The sequence below is a fragment of the Rhodnius prolixus genome, unplaced genomic scaffold (assembly GCF_049639745.1).
Source record: "Rhodnius prolixus isolate KJV_2025 unplaced genomic scaffold, Rpr scaffold_7, whole genome shotgun sequence".
NCBI lineage: Eukaryota > Metazoa > Arthropoda > Insecta > Hemiptera > Reduviidae > Rhodnius > Rhodnius prolixus.
Genome location: NW_027411582.1, coordinates 9,672,358 through 9,694,880, shown reverse-complemented (window position 1 = coordinate 9,694,880; position 22,523 = coordinate 9,672,358). Strand labels below are relative to the sequence as shown.

Genomic DNA, 22,523 nt, shown 5'->3' with positions numbered 1-22,523 from the left:
CTCCTATTACTACACTCTTTCGGCCAAAATTTAATGTTTAATTAACTAAAGTTAATTAGAAAATAAATTGTATAAATAATAGTTATTTCCGCTCTTTTTTTATGGTCTGTCTGTCCACTGTTTTGGATTTTTTGTTAAATTTTAATTTTAATATTAATTCTGACCTCCCCTCTTCCTGTGTATATAATTTTAATAAATATACAATAAAGGGGAATGAGAAGCGAGAGCGAGATTGGATTTTATCGCTTTGTTGAAAGTCCATTTTCATAATTAATCAATATTTTAAATGTTTTAGAATTTTTTAATTTTGATTCAAGATTTTTTTTATTAATTAATATTTAGAGTTTAGATAATATAATTATTCAAACAGTTTGTTAAGTCCATGTTAAAATTATTATGAAAGATAATTCTAAAAAATTAAGATTTTTAACTCTCTAGACTTCTCTGACAAACGATCGGAAACTTTCACTTAAAAACAAACGACTTCTCTAATGAATGTTACTCAAACCTGTCTGGACATGCGGAGAATGGAATATTGGGGGCTAAGCCAAATATTTCAATATCCACAGAATCCAATTCATCCAAATCAAAACACATCAAATCGCTAATGCTCCTTACTTTTGTTTCTAACACACTATCTTGCACCAAGATCCTCTTTGTTGCCAATGTTACTGAAGCTGCAATTAGATAATGGGCTTCCTGGTCGAGATACTCTACTTCACACTTTCTCTTCATATCACCAGGATGGCCAAAATGGCAGAGGAATGAAAGGGAAAAGATTTTTAGCATGGAGGGTCCTAAACTTGAGGATATTAGAGAACGATTCCTCTTTCTATGCCTAAGACTGCTCTAGAATTGGAAAAATAATTAGTGCTGCACGAGAAACGAGACAAATCTCGGTCTCGGTCTGAGACCGAGACGAGACTTGAGCAACCGAGACCGAGATCGAGACATGATATATATCTCGTCGAGAAATCTCGGTCTCGTCTCGGTTTTTCAAATATTAATTTTTAGCTACAAAATTATAAAATTGTGTTCTTTATTAATAAATAATCATTACGAGTATTGAATTAATTATTAAAAGATACGATTTTATTATATATGCTCAATATTACTACATCTATTTGACTTCGAATTACATAAATAAAGTAAGCAAAGTAAAGTAATCGCCTATTTTTTCAGGCGAGGCTTTACGTCCAACTACCAATTAGGTGTCGCGGACGGAGGCGACTAGCAAACATACTTTACTGTAAATTTCTCATATTAACCATTAAATAAAATCCAAGGCCTAAGACCGGGAATCGAACCCAGTACTACAATACACATTAGCTTCGCAGGTCTCGCACCGCTCGGCTACCGTGGCGGCCCCCTTCGAATTACCTAATTTTTACATAAATTCACTAAATTTCACTATTCATATCATTCATTTATTCAATTTCATAAATTTCACTATTAATAATCTAATACTTTGAACTTTGATATTATTTGAATTATATTTTAGAATTTTAGAATTAATGAATTTGAAAAAAAAGACTATCTATGCACCTAAAAAATATTGCCACAAATTTTCGTTTTTAAGATACACTTTGCCCAAGCATTGATACATAAAAGAGCTTTTACTGAGTCAGAAGTTAGAGAAGATCTTCTATTGGTCATTATCATCGCAGCTTGCGAAAATAATCTTTCCGATGGCACTGAAGTTGCACAGATACTAAAAATATCTTTCGCCATTCTAGACAAATTTTTGAAGGAATTCTCAAGTGTTTTCCACCATTCTAAAATGTCAACGTCTACTGGTGCTTGGTCTAATTTGGTGTAATTAATTATTTCTGTCTTCCATGCTTCGGTGATATTTGCTGATTTTTGAGCAAATGGTGCAAAAATATTGATGCAGTCGTCGTCGTCGTCGTCAAAAGGTGAATCATCAGATTCTTTATCTTCACCAACAGCCGAAACTAATGGAGCGGGAAGTTTGTTGGGAGGTGTATTTTTTATTTCACGTAAACAAAAATTCAAAACAACCGAGACCGAGATATCTCGACGAGACTGAGACCGAGACCGAGACTTGAGCGACCGAGACCGAGATCGAGACTGCATAAAGTCTCGCCTCGTCTCGGTCTCGTGCAGCACTAAAAATAATGTTCGCACCTAGAGTGAGGATACTTTTGTTAGGATGTTGAGCCAAATTAACGAAATCAGTCTGGTCTGGATAGATCACTGCGATCAGCTATCCGCAGGTCCTGGAGGTGACAATATCTTTTTGCCAATCAGAGGCTAGAAGAGTGGACTTCTTTACCGCATGTTCGCGCTTAGTAACTACCATTCCAGTCAAAAGCTCCGAGAGACGTAGGTAGAACCGTATCTCTTGAAATAGCTCCCGTTTCTTTGCCATTCTTCTTAATTATACAGATTTTCCCTAACTTAGTTCCTGCCCAACCACTTAATGTCACCTTTCAAAGGCGCAAAAATAAAGAGGAGCAGTTGGCCAAAAAGTTAATTCCCACCTTACAAAATTAAAAAAAAAAAAAATTAAGTTGTTGCAACAGATAGCAGTGTTACAAACGTCTGTTCAGTAAAGATAGCAGATAATTGGTACATTGTTGCTCGATTTTATGAAATGCATCCAGATGCACCTGCAATCTACAAGGGTTGTTAATAATTCCTACCTGACAGATGTAGTATCTGTTCTCTTTCCCCTAGGTGAGCGGTTCTTCTGTTCTCTAAATGGACCACAAACCTGATCTGCTATTGTTTTCTTTATGAATAATATTTACATAATTATTCTGAAATATTAAATGACTTTAACTTTTTACCTGCTTTTTCTATTATCTTAATAAGATAAATTGTGAACAAAAATAAATTATGTTGAATTGTTTTCTTGTAATATTTGTTGTTTTTTCATAGTTGTTTAATTCTAAAATTGGGCGTCAATTTAGATCGATTTTACGGAAGCTTATTGCACGTAAGATTAAAAAGAAATAGACGGGGTGCAACGAATTAACTTGCAATTGTTCTATTTCCTATTAATCACCATCCAATAATGCAATCTTACATAGAATTGCATTACATGATTTGTGTTGGTATTCCGCTAGAAAATAAGTGAAAATTTTTTGTTCCGGAATTCTAACAACACTGGAAATCACTTCCCCTAGGGAGTTGCAATTCATCCTTCAGGATTTACGGTTCATTGTCGCGCCTAGTTCGTCTCATATCTTATCTTACCATCACAGATGGTATTCTTTTATTATTTCTTCATTTAGATTTCATTTTTTTTTTTTTTATAAATTACAACATTCTGCACTCATCGTGTAATTATGGAGGAAATTAGAGATAACATAATATTATTATACGTAAAAAATAATTATTATTATCATTTTTTAAAAGAAATATATCAGTTATTAAAGTGTAATTATCTAGAACGCTCTGGAGAAATGAGAAATTAGACGTAATTAAATGAGAGTTTAGCTGTTTCCGGTTGTAAATGTTGTAAAAATTAACTGTGGTGTCCTAATTTCTGTTTTGTTATGTTTAATATTTTTATTTCTATATTTATTCAACATCCTGGAAGTATTTTGTCCTTGTAAAAAAATATCCATACTTTTAAAGTGTTAACTTGCAACTTTTAATTAAATTATTTTTAAATGCTCTAACTTCCACCGAATAGTGCATTCTCATTGCATTCAATGCCGTCATCTTCGCCCAATGCAAGAGATTCCCAAATATAATCTAAATGCAGCCAGGACTCGAGATCTCTGCTTGAGAATTCGGTGGACAAAAACCCTCAGCTAGTCTTCTTTCCGAACTCTGTATTATATACGAGGTGTGGCTATTAAATAACGAGACTGATGCTGTAAAACATTTTATTTTAAATTTATACATATTTAGTTATTATCACCTTCAATATACACCCCTCCCCTGTCCCTACAACACTCCATGCGAATTTACCATTGTTCGAAACAGTGCTGGAAGTCTTTTTCTGTCTGAGCTCCTGCATGACGTGGGCCGCTTTTTCTTTCACAGCTTCAACTGACTGAAATCGAGTTCCTTTTAATGCAAATTTGACTTTTGGGTACAGATAAAAGTCACATGGGGCTAGGTCAGGCGATTAAGGCGGATGGCCTAAAACTGGGATGTTGTACTTGGCTAGAAACTGTTCTTGACAGACAATGCAGTGTGAGCCGGGCGCGTTGTCTTGATGGAGAACCCCGTGACTTGTTCTTCCACAAATCGGGTCATTTTCATCCGTTTTGGACGTGGAAGGGCGATCCGGGCGGTCATCATCTCCGACGTCTTCTCGGCCATCTTGGAAACGCTTGAATCACTCAAAAACTTGCGCACGTGATAAACATTCATTGCCATAAACTTCTTTTAATAAAAGATAAGATTCAGTAGCGGTTTTACCCAGTTTCATGTGAAATTTCACGACAATTCGTTGCTCTACTACATGTGTAGTATCATGTTTTTGGCAAAACGAAACTAACATCTCTTACACAAACGACGGTTCCGGTCAGACTGATTTCTATACAAACACGAGAGAGACGCTGCAATCGAAAGAGAAGGCTTTACGCTGCACAGCTGTCGGTCGTTAGGGATTTGGCGCATGCATAGTTCTTCTGTAGCAGCATCAGTCTCGTTATTTAATAGCCACACCTCGTACATACATGTATAGTTAAATATAAAACTAATTTAGGTGTCTTTTCTTTTTAATTACCCGCATTAATTTCCGGTCTTTTAAAAGATTTTTGTTTTATGGGTGAGAAAATTCTAAGTTAGTTTCCTTTTAAGAAAGCTTTGACTTGTTCAGCTCATTAAAAAGCTGTTTAGACAAAGGGAAAACCGACGATGGTCCTTTTTTTGAAACATGTAGCATGTAGTTTTCTTTTGGGTAGAAAAAAATTAAAGTTTATGTATCTTAGGTAAAGGTGTTTTAGGTTCTCGTCCTGGGAGAAGGGCTGCGAGGTTTGTCCTTCCATCCGTTAAGTTTATTATGTAAATAAATGGAAAAGAGGAGGCAGCAGGCTTCAACAGTGACCACGGTCCTAAGTCCTGTTGAAGAAGATATAGAGAACAGGGAACTATAAGGTGAAGGGAGAAGAGGATGGTCTTGCTTGGCGTTTGGGTGTGTCCAGAGCTGGAGGCGGCAAAGGAGATTGTTTCTGGGTTGGGGGACGTTACTCTCTTTTCCTTAGAGTGACGGAGTACGATGGTCAGGCCAGCGTGAAATTAGACCGTATCTCCCTAGAGGATGGCTTGGAGAGAATTGTACAAGGTTGGCTTATGGAGTGAGTTGGCTGAGTGAAGTCGAGGCTTGCCTTGTAGTGGCCGCTTGGATACTAGATTCTGTACAAGAGGAGGGATTGTTTCATTCCCCCCCGCTGCTCAGTTGCCAAGCTGCCGCCGGATAAGGTGGAGTAGACTGTCCAGCTAGTAACTCCTATGCAAATAGCCTTGTCTTCTCCCGGCATCGAGCTGTTCCCGTACAGTCTCACTCTCCACAACAGGACTGAGGCTATTCTGTGTGTAGGCCAAGGGAATCTTGTGTGTACGGTACGCTGAGCCTGCTAATCCTTACAGTACAAACCATCATTCCATTTCTTCCTTATATATAACCTTTAGGCAGGACTAGTTTGTTCCCGCTCGGCTCCCAACCTCTTTTCTTTCCAGATAATTGCTGTTTGATGTCCTGCTCTTCTTATCTCCTACTTCCCTCCTCTACTAGTACCGCTGCAAAGTCTTTCTGAAGTCCCTTCCTATTCCCTCGGGGAAATGACCAAAATAAAACTAAATAAATATCCTTTTCAACATCTATAAACTTCTAGTTAATGTAGAAATATTCAAATAAACCCTTTTTTTAAAGATATAACTTGAAAGATAATATTTGTGATTCTGTTATCACTAGGGGAAGTAGATCACATTTCAAATAAATTTTCTCTAAATTGGGAGAATTTTAAAACCCAATTTATTATGAGTTAAACACATTCTAATAACTTGACTGCTTGTTTTAAAAAGTTCATTTCTTAGATTAAGCTGTTTCTCAGGCCTAATCCTTCATCTAATTTAAGGTTTTCAAGGCATGTAGACTAGTCTGAGGTTTATTGGAGATCGCGACGTGACAGCTTTCTCTGATTATTTCAAAAAATTTTGCTTAATATTTCAGACTTTCCTCGATCAAAGTACCACTATATTGATGGCGTCTACAACCTTCAAACCGCAGATTTTAAACGTCGTAGCACGCATGGTTATCGTATCCCTCTGTACGGCCTAAGATAGATTAATTAGTTTCGTCTAGAGATTTCGACTTCACTTATGTTTCCGTCTCGCTTAACACTTGCTGGCTAAATCGGAAACTAGGCCAGGGTTACCAATAAAATCAACGAAATTAACCACCACTGCAGACGATCTCTCTTTCCCTTCTTTTTTGGCTGCCATTTCTTGAATCGCTTCCAATTCTGGTCTGCTTCAATGGCTTTCTTAGAAAGGCCCTAATAATCTATAGGTATTTTTAGGGGATATTTAGCTTGCCCGTGGAATTCGGCTTGTCCTCATCCTTTAACTTCTTTCAAAAGATGTTTTATTAATTGTTTTGAGACTCCTCGACTCTTTATTGAAGGATCTGCAACCTCCGTACCGCAGATTTTATCCTTTGCTCCTCATTCTCGGAAGTAATGTTAGCTGACAATTATCACAGTCTCTATCCCACTATATGTTTTCTAGGTAGTCAGAGTATATTATTCATACAATCAGACGTTCCACTGAGCACATGTCCAGGAATCATCGCCACAATAAGTTCCTTAGATTCTCTTTCTTGTGGAATTCCTTAGGCTTAGACTCCTCCATAGAATTCTGGAAATTGTTAGCAAAGATAAGTTAGCTCCTGAATTCTGGCAGCCCAATAACTGCCGGAAACAGGTAGGACCGTATTTGGTTCTATTCATGGTTTTTTTCACTATCAACGGGTCACTCACTATAGTGTCCTGGAATCCATTAAAAGCCTGATTCATTTTCTAGTCTTCTGATTCATCAAATCTTCCTTCTGCGCTTCCTAAGCTGCCTAACTGTACATTTCAAATATCTATAATTTGCTAGATCTAAAAGCTTATCTACTTTCAATATTTAAATGATGTTCGTACTGTTATTTAACATTACGTTTGCGTCGTCCCGTCAATTAACTGAATAATATTAATAAGCAACCTTTATTTTTATATATTCAAAACATCTAATACTTTATTCTTTATTAGTTATTATATAAATCGTTATGTTTTTTGAGTAATTTCTATGTAATTATGAATTGGTCACACATTTAAAGCTAAATATTTTTTATTTTTTTGAAATGAATAATATATAATACTTAATATGTGATTAAAAAATAAATTAGAATTTATAATACAATTTCTGTATAATGTATTCTTAATTGCTACGAAATACACACATATGTGTAAAGGTTAAAATGTTACATCTGTCAAACAATTACACTGAATTACTACTCATATATTACGCAAATTAAAAAAATAACATAATTGGGGCCAAATTAATAAATTTGTTTATGACATGAACTTTGTAATTAAGCAATATTTTAATTACACAACTTTGAAATTAATTCTTTAAAATTACTAAATATTTATAATAAATAATTGTTGTAGAATTAGCTAAATATTGTTAATATCCGCTAATTCTATAGAGCTTTTATGCGCTTTTTTGTGCCTTTTTTTTGGCATTGTCTTTCGCCATACAGCCAGCATCGTCTAGGAGCTTATCACTAGAATATCACTCACTCTCCATTCTTACTTATAAATACATTCCCTTCACTCATTCATCCCTCTACTATATACAACTATTTACATACAAACTTACAACTAATGGATGGATCAGTACTCTGTGCTCCTGCCATCCTTATAGCTTAACCGAAAATTAAAATCACAGTAATCCTTCTCTAATCATTTTCTTGCATTCCTTCTATAACTTTTTAAATACATTTCATATTTCTTGGCTAGCTCTGCTACAGATTCATTTTAAGCGCTTTCTCTCTCGATATTCCGTAAAGCGGAAATAATGTGAGCGCCACCGGGGAAATAGTTGTCAAAGTGCTGATCTCTTTACGTAGTTTAATTTTCTCGTGAAGTTTTGTACTTAAATGTACTTACAGCTGGATTTGAATGTTCAATCGGTAAATGCAATATTTTGGGTCTCCCAAAAACTTAAAAAAAAAGTGGTTTTAAAAATTAAGGTAGATTATTTTTTGGGTTTTTTTAATATTAAATATTCATGGTTTCATCTTAGGCCTATAAAAAGCTGTTAAATTTAGTTGTCCTAAAACCTACATCAAATTACCAAAAAAAAAATATTATTCGACTTTGGGTAAGATGTACTTATTAATTATTGATTTTATACAGGACATTATTTGAACTTTTGACATTTTTCCCCCTCTCCAATTAAAAATATATTTAATAATCAATATGTTGCTTATTTATTATAACAAAAAATGAACTTTGAAGAAAAGAGGAAATTTAATCAAAAATTGTCTGCGCGGACGTTCTCTTTCCGCTTGATAGAGAGCGCTCATTACTGCAAGCAGGACACGCCCCCTCAGAGTTTTTTTTTTTTTTAAAAAAATCTCTTCACCACATTTATACTTAATACACACGTACAGTGACCACGCCTATTTTCCAATCAATGGACAAACTTTTTCTTTTTTTTCATTATTATTATTTTTTTTTTAAACTCCCTTTAAAAAATACCAAACCACCCTTAAAATACTAGAGAAGAGAGACAGAGAGGGGTGGACGAATGAAGTAGAAGAGAACGCCCCCTTGTGTGTGATGGAAAAAAAAAATTAATTTGGTGCCCCCTTCTCATTCCATTTTTTTTTTTTTTTTTAATTTGGATAGCTCGAACGGAACGTTAGGATGTAATCAAATCAATTAGCAAGTTGCAAATAATGTTGGCACCACTGTTGTGTGTGTGTATCTACTATCGATGTGTGTACGTATTTATCTATACGATTCCTCCATCCTTGTTGATAATTTTTTTTGTTAACCTAAAAATAAACTACGCAAAACATAGACGTATCCTAGTAACGGATGCTGCAGTAATCGCATGATTACGAAAAAAATCTGCATAGATATTCGATTTTCGAAATTTCAAATTTCAGCGGTTGTAATTTCAGCATCAAGTAGTAATTTGATATTTTGCTTAAGCGCGCAGGCGGCACTGATTATAGAAATAATCTGAATGCTATTTTGCTTCCGACAAATAATAAAGCACAGCGACAGAGAATATTATTTTCTCTTGATTTATTGTTGTGCTGTAAAAAACAAGTAAAGTAAAGTAATGCCTATTTTTCAGGGAGGCTTTAAGTCCAACTAAATTAGGTATCATGAACGGAGGCGACTAGCAAACATACTTTACTATAAATTTCTCATATTAACTATTCAATAAAATCCAACGCCTAGAGACTGGAATCGAACCTACTAAACCAATAATACATCTTAGCTTTGAGGGTCTAGCCTATCTATAATCGCCTACATACTTTACTGCAAATCTCCTTTATTAAACATTAAATAAAAATCCAACAGGGGGAATCGAACCCACTAAACCAACAATACATCTTAGCTTTGCGGGTCTAGCCTATAACCGCCTAACATACTTTACTGTAAATTTCTCATATTAACCATAAGTAAAATCCAAGGTTTAGACCAGGAGGAATCAACATTACATCTTAGCTTTGAGGGTCTAGCCTATAACCGCCTAACATACTTTACTGTAAATTTCTCATATTAACGATTAAATAAAATCCAAGGTTTAGACCAGGAGGAATCGAACCCACTAAACCAACAATACATCTTAGCTTTGCGGGTCTAGCCTATAACCGCTCGACTACCGTGGCTGTTACCTCTTTGTGCTGTATTTATACCTAACTAAATGATGCCCAACTAAGCATTGATGGTATTCGAAACCCACTTCGGTCTCATTATCGTACATCAAATAAAGTCCTACTTTTATTTTTGCTCATTTACCTATGATTTTTTTTATTATTATTATTAATTTAAGACAACATTTAAGGTCTTTGTGGCCCGGAGCTTTATTCAAAGCTCTGCCGGCCTCTGAACAGTATTCTCACCACACTTTCGATTTGGAGACTAGGTCTGCTTCAGGGGGCTGTAAAATACAGTTTACAGAATATATTATTACGAGTATTATGTACTAACATAATTTAGTATTAAACTATATATTAGTTCAGAAACTATTCTTTACGACATGATGGCCAATTAGCGTTGCACATTAATTTTAATTATTTACTTAGATTGCACTTTTTTTAATTAAAATTACAAATATGATTGTAATTCAGTCATTAATATTACTATTCGGTCATGAACACTCTACGCACTTCTTTTCACATCAACTAAAGAAATGATTGAAACAACCTCAAACGGGAACATGATTAACATAAAGGAAAGTACGTCACATTCGATTAACCGCAATTCATGGGCTCATTTTGGGGAATCGGAGTACAAACTTTACTGCGGAAGGAAGTGTTTTAGTGCAGGTTTTCTTGAATTTTGGGTCTCAGAGAAATCTTCGTGGTACTTAGGAATATACTTTGAAAAATATCAACTGGCGTCTTATCTTTTAATACTTATTAAAAGTAAAACAGTCAGAAAAGCCCAGCAACTTTTGTTACACTAAATTACTTTAAACGAATCCTTTGACTTTAAATAAAATAACTAAAATTTGACTAGATCTTTAAATTGTTTATCAAATTCAAACAACTTTTTCGCTATTTTTCACTCTAAGATTTTGTGATTGTGCTGATTTGTAATTTTTTACCAGTTATACCCGTCTTTTTTTGGTCTCCTGAATCCGCAAAAGTGATTCTCTTTTAGATTGCTCTATGAGTGTCTATAAGTTTTTCCCCTGGCTTAATGCTTAACAAGGCAGTTCTGAAGAAGAAGTACTCGTAGAATTTAGCTTCTCTCTAAAGCAGGTCTTTCAAGTATACTGAGCGGTTTCATTACTGTGTAAATTAATTATTCATAGCTAGTAAATGTGTAAATTAAATTTCAAATTTTAATAAAATCGCTTTAGTGTAATTGCCACCTTTACGCGGTAAATTTTTTGGTATTTCTGCCCTTTTTTATGGCACAAAATCGTGGTAAGCGAGTCATGAGTGAATATCGAGCCTCATATCCAATTCGGTCATCATACTTCTTCGTTGAAGAATTGAACGGTACATGAATTGTCACTCTTCGCCGTTGATACATATTTTTCCGGCGGCATTATAGTAAAGTAAAGTAAAGTAATCGCCTATTTTTTCAGGCGGGGCTTAACGTCCAACTACCAAATTAGATGTCGTGGACGGACGCGACTAGCAAACATACTTTAAACCATTAAATAAAATCCAAGGCCTAGACTAGGGTAAATCAGAACCCAGTACCACAATACGAGGGTCGTTTGAAAAGTCCGTGCAAAAATAAAAACTACTTAATTTTTTGGGGTAAACCTTTTTTATTTTTCAACATAGTCTCCTTTTAGGCTTATACACTTCGTCCAACGCTGCTCTAGTTTGTTGATCCCTTCCGAATAATAGGATTTGTCCAAGTCTGAAAAATAGCCATTCGTTTCTGCAATCACCTCCTCGTTTGAATAAAATCTTTTTCCCGCCAGCCATTTCTTCATATTGGGGAACAAATAGTAGTCCGAGGGAGCCAAGTCTGGAGAATAGGGGGGGATGTGAAACGAGTTGGAACCCTATTTCCATTAATTTTGCGACCACAACTGTTGAGGTGTGAGCTGGTGCGTTGTCGTGATGGAAAAGGACTTTTGTTGTGGGCCAATCGTGAGCGTTTTTCTTGCAGCTCGGTTTTCAAACGGTCCAATAACGATGAATAATATGCACCTGTAATAGTTTTACCCTTTTCCAGATAGTCGATGAGGATTATTCCTTGCGAATCCCAAAAGACAGTCGCCATAATCTTTCCGGCCGAAGGAACGGTCTTCGCCCTTGGTAACCATTGTTTAGATTGTTCTTTGATCTCAGGAGTGTAGTGATGTATCCTGTTTCATCCACAGTGACGAAACGACGCTTAAAGTCCTGCGGATTCTTCTGGAACAGCTGCAAACCGTCCTTGCAACACTTCACACGATTTCGTTTATGGTCAAGGGTGAGCAATCGCGGCACCCATCTTGCGGATAGCTTTGTCATGTCCAAATGTTGATGCAAAATATTATGTACCCATTCATTCGAGATGCCCACAGCACTAGCAATCTCATGCACCTTCACCCTTCTGTCATCCATCACCATATCATGGATTTTATCAATGATTTCTGGAGTAGTAACCTTAACAGGGCGTCCAGAACGTTCAGCGTCACTTGTGCCCATATGGCCACTCCGAAAATTTTGAAACCACTTATAAACTGTTCTAATCGAAGGTGCAGAGTCACCATAATGTTTATCAAGCTTCTCTTTAGTCTCCTGAGGCGTTTTGCCTTTCATAAAGTAGTGTTTAATCAACACACGAAATTCTTTTTCGTCCATTTTTTGAAAATCACTCGACTTCCTCGATTCAATCGAATGCCAAACACAAAGAAATAGACCGATCTGGCTGAAACTTGGTGTGTGTTCTTCCAAGAGATGCTACTAACTAAACATAACCGCGATACGCGCCAGTAGTGCTATCTCTCTGACTTTGCACGGACTTTTCAAACGACCCTCGTACATCTTAGCTTCGCAGGTCTCGCCTTTCCGGCGGCATTATCTGGCGCTCTTTTACGGTTGGTCTAAGTTTTTCCCCATTCACTTATTTTTTTTGCCGCCAAATGTTTAAATATTTATTAGCCAAAAATATATGGAGAAACTATCTTATATACATGAACTGCGTCCGGCCTTGCATTAACCATATTAATCATTATAATTATTATTTTATTTTATTATTGTGCATTACCAACAAGATAAATAGATAATATGTAATTAGTCTTACAGTTTCTTGAATGCATGAAAATATTTTTATTATTTATAATTATAGGTTGGCACCACTTGGGGGGGTCAGCTGTTTTGTATCGTTGACCACCAACTTTGATATAAAAACTAATTGGGTCATATGATTAAAAAGAAAAAAGTAAAAAGGCTAGTTAATATTTTAAAAAAATAATGAAATTTTAATTATTCTCACAGCGTACTAATATTAAATATTTTTCTACAGAATTAAGTGAAAGCCCTAGTATGGTTTCACATATTAATAATATTTTAATCTAACCTCTCCTCAATCCCCTCTCCTTTAAACTTAACCAATTTTAAACATTCAATATGTATGCTTGTGTGGGTATGAATTATGTGTATGTGCATATACACACAGATACAACATGTCTAGTAATTAGTGTTACAAATTCGATACATCTGCCATATCTTTTTTTCCTTGCTTTTTTTTTATTAATATTTTTTAATTATTTATTTGCCTTTAAGCTAAACGAGAGAGAGAGACAGTGAGAGAGAGAGTTATACAAAAAAAAACCGAGGGCAGTTTTACGAGTGTGGGCGGTTTAGGACATGCGTATTATTGCATGTTTTAATTGGCAACAAATCGCGCCATCGCAGTGACACAATTTCACGTCATAAACAGCTGCCGCTGCGCAAACTGGGGAAAAATATAAAAAATAAATTTACTCGCCAGTGTGATTTTCCAATTTTCTATTTTCCTTTTTTCTAATTTATAACATGTCAATTATTTATTTATTTTGTTCAGTCTACACTTTTCTTTTTATGGAAAGTTTTTTGCAGTTGAAAAAATTGATTGCTCGATTTTTCAGACTCCTAAAAATTGATGTCCTAATTCTCATTAACATTAAACAGTTTCTAACCATACTTAACATTTAAATGTAACATTACAGGAAAGCCTTTTTCCAAAGATGGTGCCCTAAAATGAATTTTCTTAAAATATGTATTATATAAAACCAAAAGTAATAAATCCATGGGAATGCGATGTTTTTACAAAGTTTCCGGAAAAGCCTAGAAGCCATATTCTGGAAGGTGGTAATACTGGGTACTTCCGGTTGGAGAATTGGTACAACAGTATATAAGAGATAGGATCGTAAAATAGAATAAATCTTTATTTCAATAAAAATATATACAAAAAATAAATAAATGAAGTGTAATGTACAAAACATTGCGAGACCTACAAAGCTAAGATGTATTGTTGGTTTAGTAGGTTCGATTCCCCCGGTCTTAGGCCTTGGATTTTATTTAATGGTTAATAAAAGGAATTTACAGTAAAGTATGTTAGGCATGTATAGGCTAGACCCGCAAAGCTAAGATGTATTGTTGGTTTAGTAGGTTCGATTCCCCCGGTCTTAGGCCTTGGATTTTATTTAATGGTTAATATGAGAAATTTATAGTAAAGTATGTTAGGCGGTTATAGGCTAGACCCGCAAAGCTAAGATGTATTGTTGGTTTAGTGGGTTCGATTCCCCCGGTCTTAGGCCTTGGATTTTATTTAATGGTTAATAAAAGGAATTTACAGTAAAGTATATTAGGCATGTATAGGCTAGACCCGCAAAGCTAAGATATATTGTTGGTTTAGTGGGTTCGATTCCCCCTGTCTAGGTCTTGGATTTTATTTAATGGTTAATATGAGAAATTTACAGTAAAGTATGTTTGCTAGTTGCCTCCGTCCACAACACCTAGTAAATGGTAGTTGGACGTTAAGCCCCGCCTGATAAAAATAGGCGATTACTTTTTTTTTTTTTTTTTTTTTTTTTTTTGGCGCATCGACTGCCTTGGCCATTAGCGCCCACTAATAATGTTCTTTTCACTTTCCAAATACTACTCGAGCTGGGATGACACGTGTGCAGACCCATAGCTTCCAAACACTACACCTTGCTTAGCAAGGTCGGGTGGAGCCTGGGTCCGCAAGATTGTCTCCACACATCCCCTCTTATTTCATCGACATTGTCGACGAGGGGGAGTGTGGAACATCATTGTGCCATCCCTTAAATAAACTAAATTTTACAATACATAACTAAATCTGAATTAATAATTTTAGATGTTTTCTATTATATTTATTGTAGGCAAAACCAAAAGTATTATAATTTCTATGTTTACTATTTGCTTGGGCTTTGCTAATACTAAGTCCGAGGAGGCTATTTACTCTACTAGCAGTTGGATGTGCAGTACTTTGAAATAATATTCCTGCACATCCCAAAATAAACTAGAACTAAATATAATTAACCTAATGGGGTTGAAATACTCGTATAAAATTTCTTTCAACCCCGAGATAAAAAACCTAACCTAAACATGCATACGACTTTCTCGCCAATAAATACGTTTACGCCAATAAATACATTCACGCCAATAAATACATTCGTGCCAATAAATACATTCACGCCAATAAATACATTCATGCCAATAAATACATTCTCACCTTAATATAATACACTCATCCTAAGCATTCACACTAGGGGAAAGTACTCGATATTCTTTTCCCCTTTAAAAGAACTAACCTATAAACTAACCTAATCACTAACCTAAATTTTAAAATATAAATTAATTTGTTTTAGATACGTAAATAGCCTCCTGATGTAAGGAGAACCCTCTTGAAGGATAACGCGCTTGTCATGTGGCAGGCCTGCTGTTTCTCTCTGTGTTCGCAGTGCCTGACACCCTTCCAACACGTGCGACACTGTCAGCCTTTCTCGGCATCGCGGGCACCTCGGCCTTCTTTCGGCAATGAGGAGGTACCCATGTGTCAGACGTGTATGACCAATCCTTAGCCTTGTTAGAATCACTGATTCATGCCGCGGGTAATTCTCGACTTTGGCATTTAGCACACGTGGCCTTATATCTTTTAGTTTTTCATTAGTGTTGTCCCACTGACAACTCGTTTCTAGAATTTCTTGCATGAGCTTTAATCCATTTAATAAAGGATTATCCAATGGATTGGTCATCCCATCCTTGAAAACTATGCTTTTGGTTTCAATTCTTTCTGCTTTGCTTTAATAATAGCTCTCTGTTCTCGGATTTTATAATGAGGCTAGAATTTGTATATTTACTAAAAGTTTTCGATCCAACAACCAAGATTATTGCTAGCCTTCTAGTGACTCCTTCTAGTGGATGTATGTTTGTATGTTTGTAATCAATTTGGCTCGAAAACAAAATAATCGCAGGAACAGGTATCGCAGTAGGACACAGCCAAAATTTCTTGTCCGGAAATTAATGTGATTAATTTATAAATGAAAGACCCGCAAAGCAAAGTTGTATTGTTGGTTTAGTGGGTTCGATTCCCCCGGTTGGGATTTTTATTTAATGGTTAATAAAAGAAATTTACAGTAAAGTATGTTTGTTAGTCGCCTCCGTCCACGACACCTAATTTGGTAGTTGGACGTTAAGCTAAAAAATAGGCATTACTTTTTACTTTACTTTACTAATCATTTAAACTTATAACTGTTTGGTTTTATTTTATTTTAAAGATTTTCTATTTCAAATTAACGTTAATTTTTGCTGAAATATCTCTTCGTGAATGGAAAAATTTAATTATTTAAGAGATAAATAACTGCAATAAGAAAAAGATTTTCAAAAAGAATGATTCGCGTAGATTTTTTAATTTTCATTTATTTTTTTAAATAAAAGAGCGCATAAAACTTTACATCCTTCCGGCTTAGCTACCATGACAACCATTGTCAAACTACTCTTTATCTTTTTTTAATAATATGGAACCATCAATCTGTAATTTGTGGTTGCCAGCCTCTTTGTTTCCTTTTCATTCTAAAAGTTTTTCTAATGTTGCAATAAAATATTAAATTACTTAGGACGGATTCTCCAACAATTTATAATATTTTAATGGCCGGCTCTTTTGCAAATTATTGTTTTGTGTTCAGTGTACAAAGTTTGTAAATTGAGAGGGATGTTCTCAACTGTGATGTTTCTTCCTCTTTCTAGAGACAGGGAGCTTTTTATAGTCTGAAGACCCCCGCCAAGGCAAGTTTTTATAACCTCTTCTTCTGCAAGGTGCACTTTTATCGCTCTCTCTGTCTCTCTCAAACATACTCAATTCCTTCTTCTCTGGGCCCTACTTTAAACTTCGCATTATTTAGCCCCGAATTATAGACATTAAGCCTTTTTAATGTTGTTTACGATCTGTAATTATATCTTCATATCTTTCTTTTCAAGAAATATAAAGTACCCTAATCGTTCTATCTCTCTCTCTCTCCTTTTTGCTCTCTTCTCCTGTTCTTCATTACATTATTTTTGTAGAAGCGGCATTTTTACTTTTTCTTTATCATTATTCTTCTCTACTACTAAAGTAAATGTTGCTACAATATTATTATGCCCAGCAGAAATTTAATTTTTTTTCATTTTATTCTGCCTTCAAGCTTAAATCTTCACAGTCCCCTGCTAAAATACTGCTTTTCCTAAAATCCTGTTCAAAAGCATTAGGTATCCATCGAGGTTTTGTTTTAGCTCCTATTCTGTACGTTCATTACACTTTTATACTTCCAAAACCTTTTCCATCTATTATGGCCGGTAAAAAGAACACAACACGGAAGTGGAAGTGCCCACTATCCCCCCAAATCTTTGACCAGCAATTGTTGTCATTAAAAAATATAACCTGGTAGAATGGAAAGGGATTAGCTATGCGGTTAGCGTACTGGACTCCCACGCGGAGGTCCCGGATTCGAATTCAGCTGCTGACCCTTAGATTTTCTCTTCCTAGTAGCTTCTTACAGCTCACTTTCCGGTGATAGAAATTGTTGTCTGTAACCTTGAGAACACTGTCCGGAGGTCGGCAGTGCACTGAAAAAAAAAGCTCCGGGCGCCAATAATCTTAGATGTGATTAAAAAAAAAAAAAAAAATGAATTTAAAAAAAAAAGGTTTTTATAAAGTTTCTTGGGAAAGTCTGCAATGATTAGCTACCCTCTAAAGTGCACCTTAAGTACAAAATACTTTTCTACCACCTTTGAGATATCAAATAATATTGAAAGGAGTAAGCCTGAAGATCCTAGTTTGGGGGTAGTTATTTTACTTAAATAATTCTCTTAGAAATACTAACATTTTTTCCCCTCTAAATCTCAAAAAAATTTTAGGCTCTGCAATCACATGCAACACCATTTTTCATTGGTATTTTAACTGGAAATGTATTGAAAAATTAGTAAAAATCTTTAAATCGCTTCAAATAATCTTTTTTAAAACTATCAACATTTCTAATGATCATCATAAATTAAAAAATAAACATCAATCAGACCAGTTATTTTTAATGATTAAAAATTAATTAGATATCTTTTGTTTAATTTTATGAATTAATAAAGATAAAATCACGATATTAGCGTCCCATTCGATATTACTCTAAATGCAGCTAGAAAGTCAGGGTGATTTGAACAGGAGTCCTAACGGAATTCTCATTTTTTTGGATTATTATTTTTTGTTTTTTTAATTGAAATTTATTAATTTATTTATTAAAAACAAAAACAGTGACAAACACTGATCGTGAAAAATCTTCATTTATGTAAAATACAAGGGGAAGTGCGATAATCATTTCTGTACCGCAATACACCCGTGTATTGCAGTTTAGCAGCACACATATCCTTTTATGTGACTCTTTGAACAGATATTTTTTATTTTCTCAAAATATTATTTTAATACGGCCTTCTGTTGCTCCAAGTTTCGAAACTCTAATTTACGCATTTTTGTAAAATCCATTCATAAATCAAATCTGCATTTTTCATTAAAAAAAAAAAAGAAGAGAATATCAGAAAAATAAAAACTTCATTGAGTAAAATGCAGTACTTCGTGTTGTTGAATTTTCTTCAAATTCGGCATTTTAGCTACACATTTGTTGCTTTTTAATAACATTAAAACTACAGTAGCGTTCATTATACTGAAATAGTACTTTAGAGGCAAGGCTCTTCTAATCAAATTGATTTTTTTAAAAAAAAAATGTAATTAACAATAGTACAATAGCGTAGAACTTAAATCGGTAGATTAAGATTGTTGGGAGCAAATAGAAATATAAAAAGGTCACAGCATCCTGCGATGTTTCTTTTATTTTGTAAAATTATTTTTACATCGTATAGAAGCGGGTGTTCCTCAAGAAAGCATCTTAGGACTTATCCTATATGTTATATACACAGCAGACATACCGATCCATCCTGAAACTGTCCTTCTAAAGATGATACCGCTAAACTTTCTCCTCACATTGATCCGATAACTTCGCACAGAAACCTTCAAACTCATCTCTTTTCTTTTGAGGAATGGTTCAAGAAAATGGAAAATCAAGTTAAATGAGACAAAAATCTCAAAATATTACTTTTACTCTCCGCCGCATCACTCTTCCTCCGATCTTGTATGAATCAACTCCAATTCCTCCTGCCAATGTTGTGTCCCCGTTATCTTGGGCTTTATTTAGACAAAAGACTGGACTTGGAACTCGCACACACGACTTAAACGAACTGAAGTTAACAGGCGTTATCGACTACTTAAAAGACTACTAGACCAACGTTCAAAACTTTCACTTAATAACAAACGACTGATTTACAATTCTATACTAAAACCCGCCTGGACATACTGGTAATGAACTGTGGACGATCCAATCTTCAACGAATTCAATCGCTTCAGTCTAAAATTCACCGCACTATCGTTAATGCTCCATTTTACGTCTCAAATATAACCATCCGCACAGACCTGGAAATTCCGTTTGTAGGTCCAGGTTGCACGAACTCGTTACAAAAGTTTTCATCCAGAATTTGCACTCTCATTCCAATCCTCTTGTCCGCCATTTATCATCTCATCACCATCCAGATCATCCTCCCAGACGATTAAAATGGCCTCGCGATTTTCTCTCTTTTGAAGAGAGTAGCTAATCCTGGAGACGACTTAGGGAGTGTTATCGCTGGGTAACTTCTCCCCTCAATTAGTTAGTTCGATGTCAGTTATTGTCATTGTTACTTATAGCGTAACTAGCGCTGGCGAAACTTTACAAATAAATTTAAATATATATATATATATATATATATTTTGTAAATAGTCAATTTTCTTTTTTTTTTTAAAAAAAAAGAAAAACTTTTTTTCGGCCTTATGGGACACAAAACGGAAGTATCTGTGTGAAAACTCGGATTTCGTAAATTTAACATGATCTCAACACTTCCGTTTAACTAGGAAGGAAAGTAAATTATAATTATAATTAAAAAGATCGCATCTTTTTTTAATTTTTTTGTTTATTATATCTACTCACAAAAAAATTATATACATACATGAACATTTTTTTAACACGTGTATCTCTAATCTTTTAAAACTTATTTTCTCTTTTTAATTATAACTTCTAACTACCCCTTAAATCATTTTGAAATTAAATTCTAAATCACTTTTCAGATTCTATACGTTAATTGGACGGAAGACTCTCAATTACAATTTGAACAGCCTAAATAAAGTATCACTTCCCTTGGGTAGAAAATTATCATTACTTTTTTATTATTATTAACACGAAACTTAATTATAAAAAAATTAACTCCATTTTCGGGCCGCCATATTTAATTGTTTTGTCTATAATCATTATCATCGTAACTATGAAGTTGTAGTATACGTGTCAGATTTGAGGCCTTGCTGGTGATTATCTGCAAATATAATTTCTTTCTTTTCACATATAACATATAAATATAGTTAGTGCGAATTAGCTATAACACCATCACTACAGGTTTAATGATAAATAATGACGTTTCAAAATTATTTTTTTTTTTACATCAATACGTGATATTGATGGGCCAAGAACAAAACATTTGTACAGAGTTTTCTGTTTGAAGACATACAAAACTTCGCTCTGACAAACTACATTTCAATTATAAAAGAAGGAAAAAATGTAGTTGAAAGTTATAGTTAGCTATAACTAACTACACAAGTACAAAAAAAATAATTATAACTTTAGAACTGGGTATATAAAGCTAGAAATCGTTTTCGAAATTATTCTTTCACCCATCATTTTATTGGATAAATTATTTAGAAATAAATAAGATAGGTGCGATAATTGATGAAAATAAAAAATATGCAATTGAACATTTACAGTTACAATTTATATCGATTATTTTTAATCAATCGTAAAAATTAGATATTTGATGTGAAATATTCACATGGCTTCCTTTTTACTGTGATTTACATTATACAAATTTCATACTATCGATTTGTGCGAAGAAAATCACAAAAACAAAACGACAGAATTTATTCAATAATGTGGCACTTCCGTTTACGCAATGAGACCACTTTACATTACACATCAATGACGCATTATAAGGAAGCAGAACCCACCCACAAATCTCAGGACTGCCTTAAGAAGCATTTTTTCTGTGGGGGGGGGAAAGTTATTTTAATCAGTAAAGACTCAAATTTGCTGATGGGGAACTGTGGCTGTTTTGGACCATCGGTTCCCATGGTGACTCTGATGCAAAATATCACAATTAAACACTCTGAGATTTGGCATTTTCCAATAATGCTGCTCAAATCCATATACCTACCCAAAGACCAATTTTGTATGAACAGTCCTCTCATTCGGACTTCGAGGCACTTGTAACGCCAAGATGGCTCTTCTTGATAAAAGTAAAAGAATCTGAAGATTGATTTATTAATACTATTAAATTGAAACAACAAGAAATAAATAGATTTATCCTATTACTGGTAAAATTATGGCTTCCGGAGGAATTCAATGAATGATGTTTAGGTCTTCGGTAGGCAGAAAGTCCTCAGCCGCATGAAAAGGTGCCCAAATTCGATGGAGAAGATGTCTGGAGAGTTATGGTCTTGGGGATGAGGAGGAAGATCATCTGTCACCAACTTATTCAAATTATTACTTGGACGGTAATTTGTGTAAAGCAATGCGACATATTAGGACATTTTGGACCAATGCGAGCGATTTTATTTGACCAATACCTACCTCTCTCTGCATTGATGATTTCGTAGAAACGTGGCAATTTTTGGACGAATTTACAAAAACATTAGGCCCACATTTGTCGAGATGTTTCAACATTTTTTTTTTTTAACGTAAATTTCGGTTAGAGAAAGTTAATGTTACTTTTTATGATTTTTGGGGAATATCGGGGTGCGATCATAAGACTTCATGAGAATAACATTTAAATTTGTGTATATATTACTTTGAATTTGGTTGATTTTGAAAATGGTCATTTTAATCTCTTAATTTTATTTTTTTTGCGTTTGTTTATGCTACAATCAGCGCGTTAGCGCTCTAAGTAACTGTGATAACCGAGTAACAAATGATAAGGTAACGAGTGGAGAAGTTACCGCAGTGGTAACACTCCCAAATATTAGATGGTTAGTGGAGAAGAGATCAGGAGGCCACACTGTCTCTTAAGGCATCTTCTCGGGTTATCAGGAAGAGTTCTAGAAGAAAGATTTAGAGCCAGAGGATTTATATGAGATTGCAGGTTGAAGTGGAGTTTTCTGTATCTTGTTTTCAGCGACTTGTGCGATAAAAGGATTGTTAAGGTCAGTGTGTATAGTCCAGGTTGGGAGACATAAAATGGAGCGTTTACATTAGTT

General features: G+C 34.7%; 1 protein-coding gene across 7 annotated transcripts in view; it reads left to right on the top strand.

The window, feature by feature from the left end:
* Positions 1-22,523, top strand: part of pdm3 (POU-domain protein pdm3) — a 239,966-nt gene that overhangs the window by 83,322 nt on the left and 134,121 nt on the right. The window lies entirely within an intron of this gene.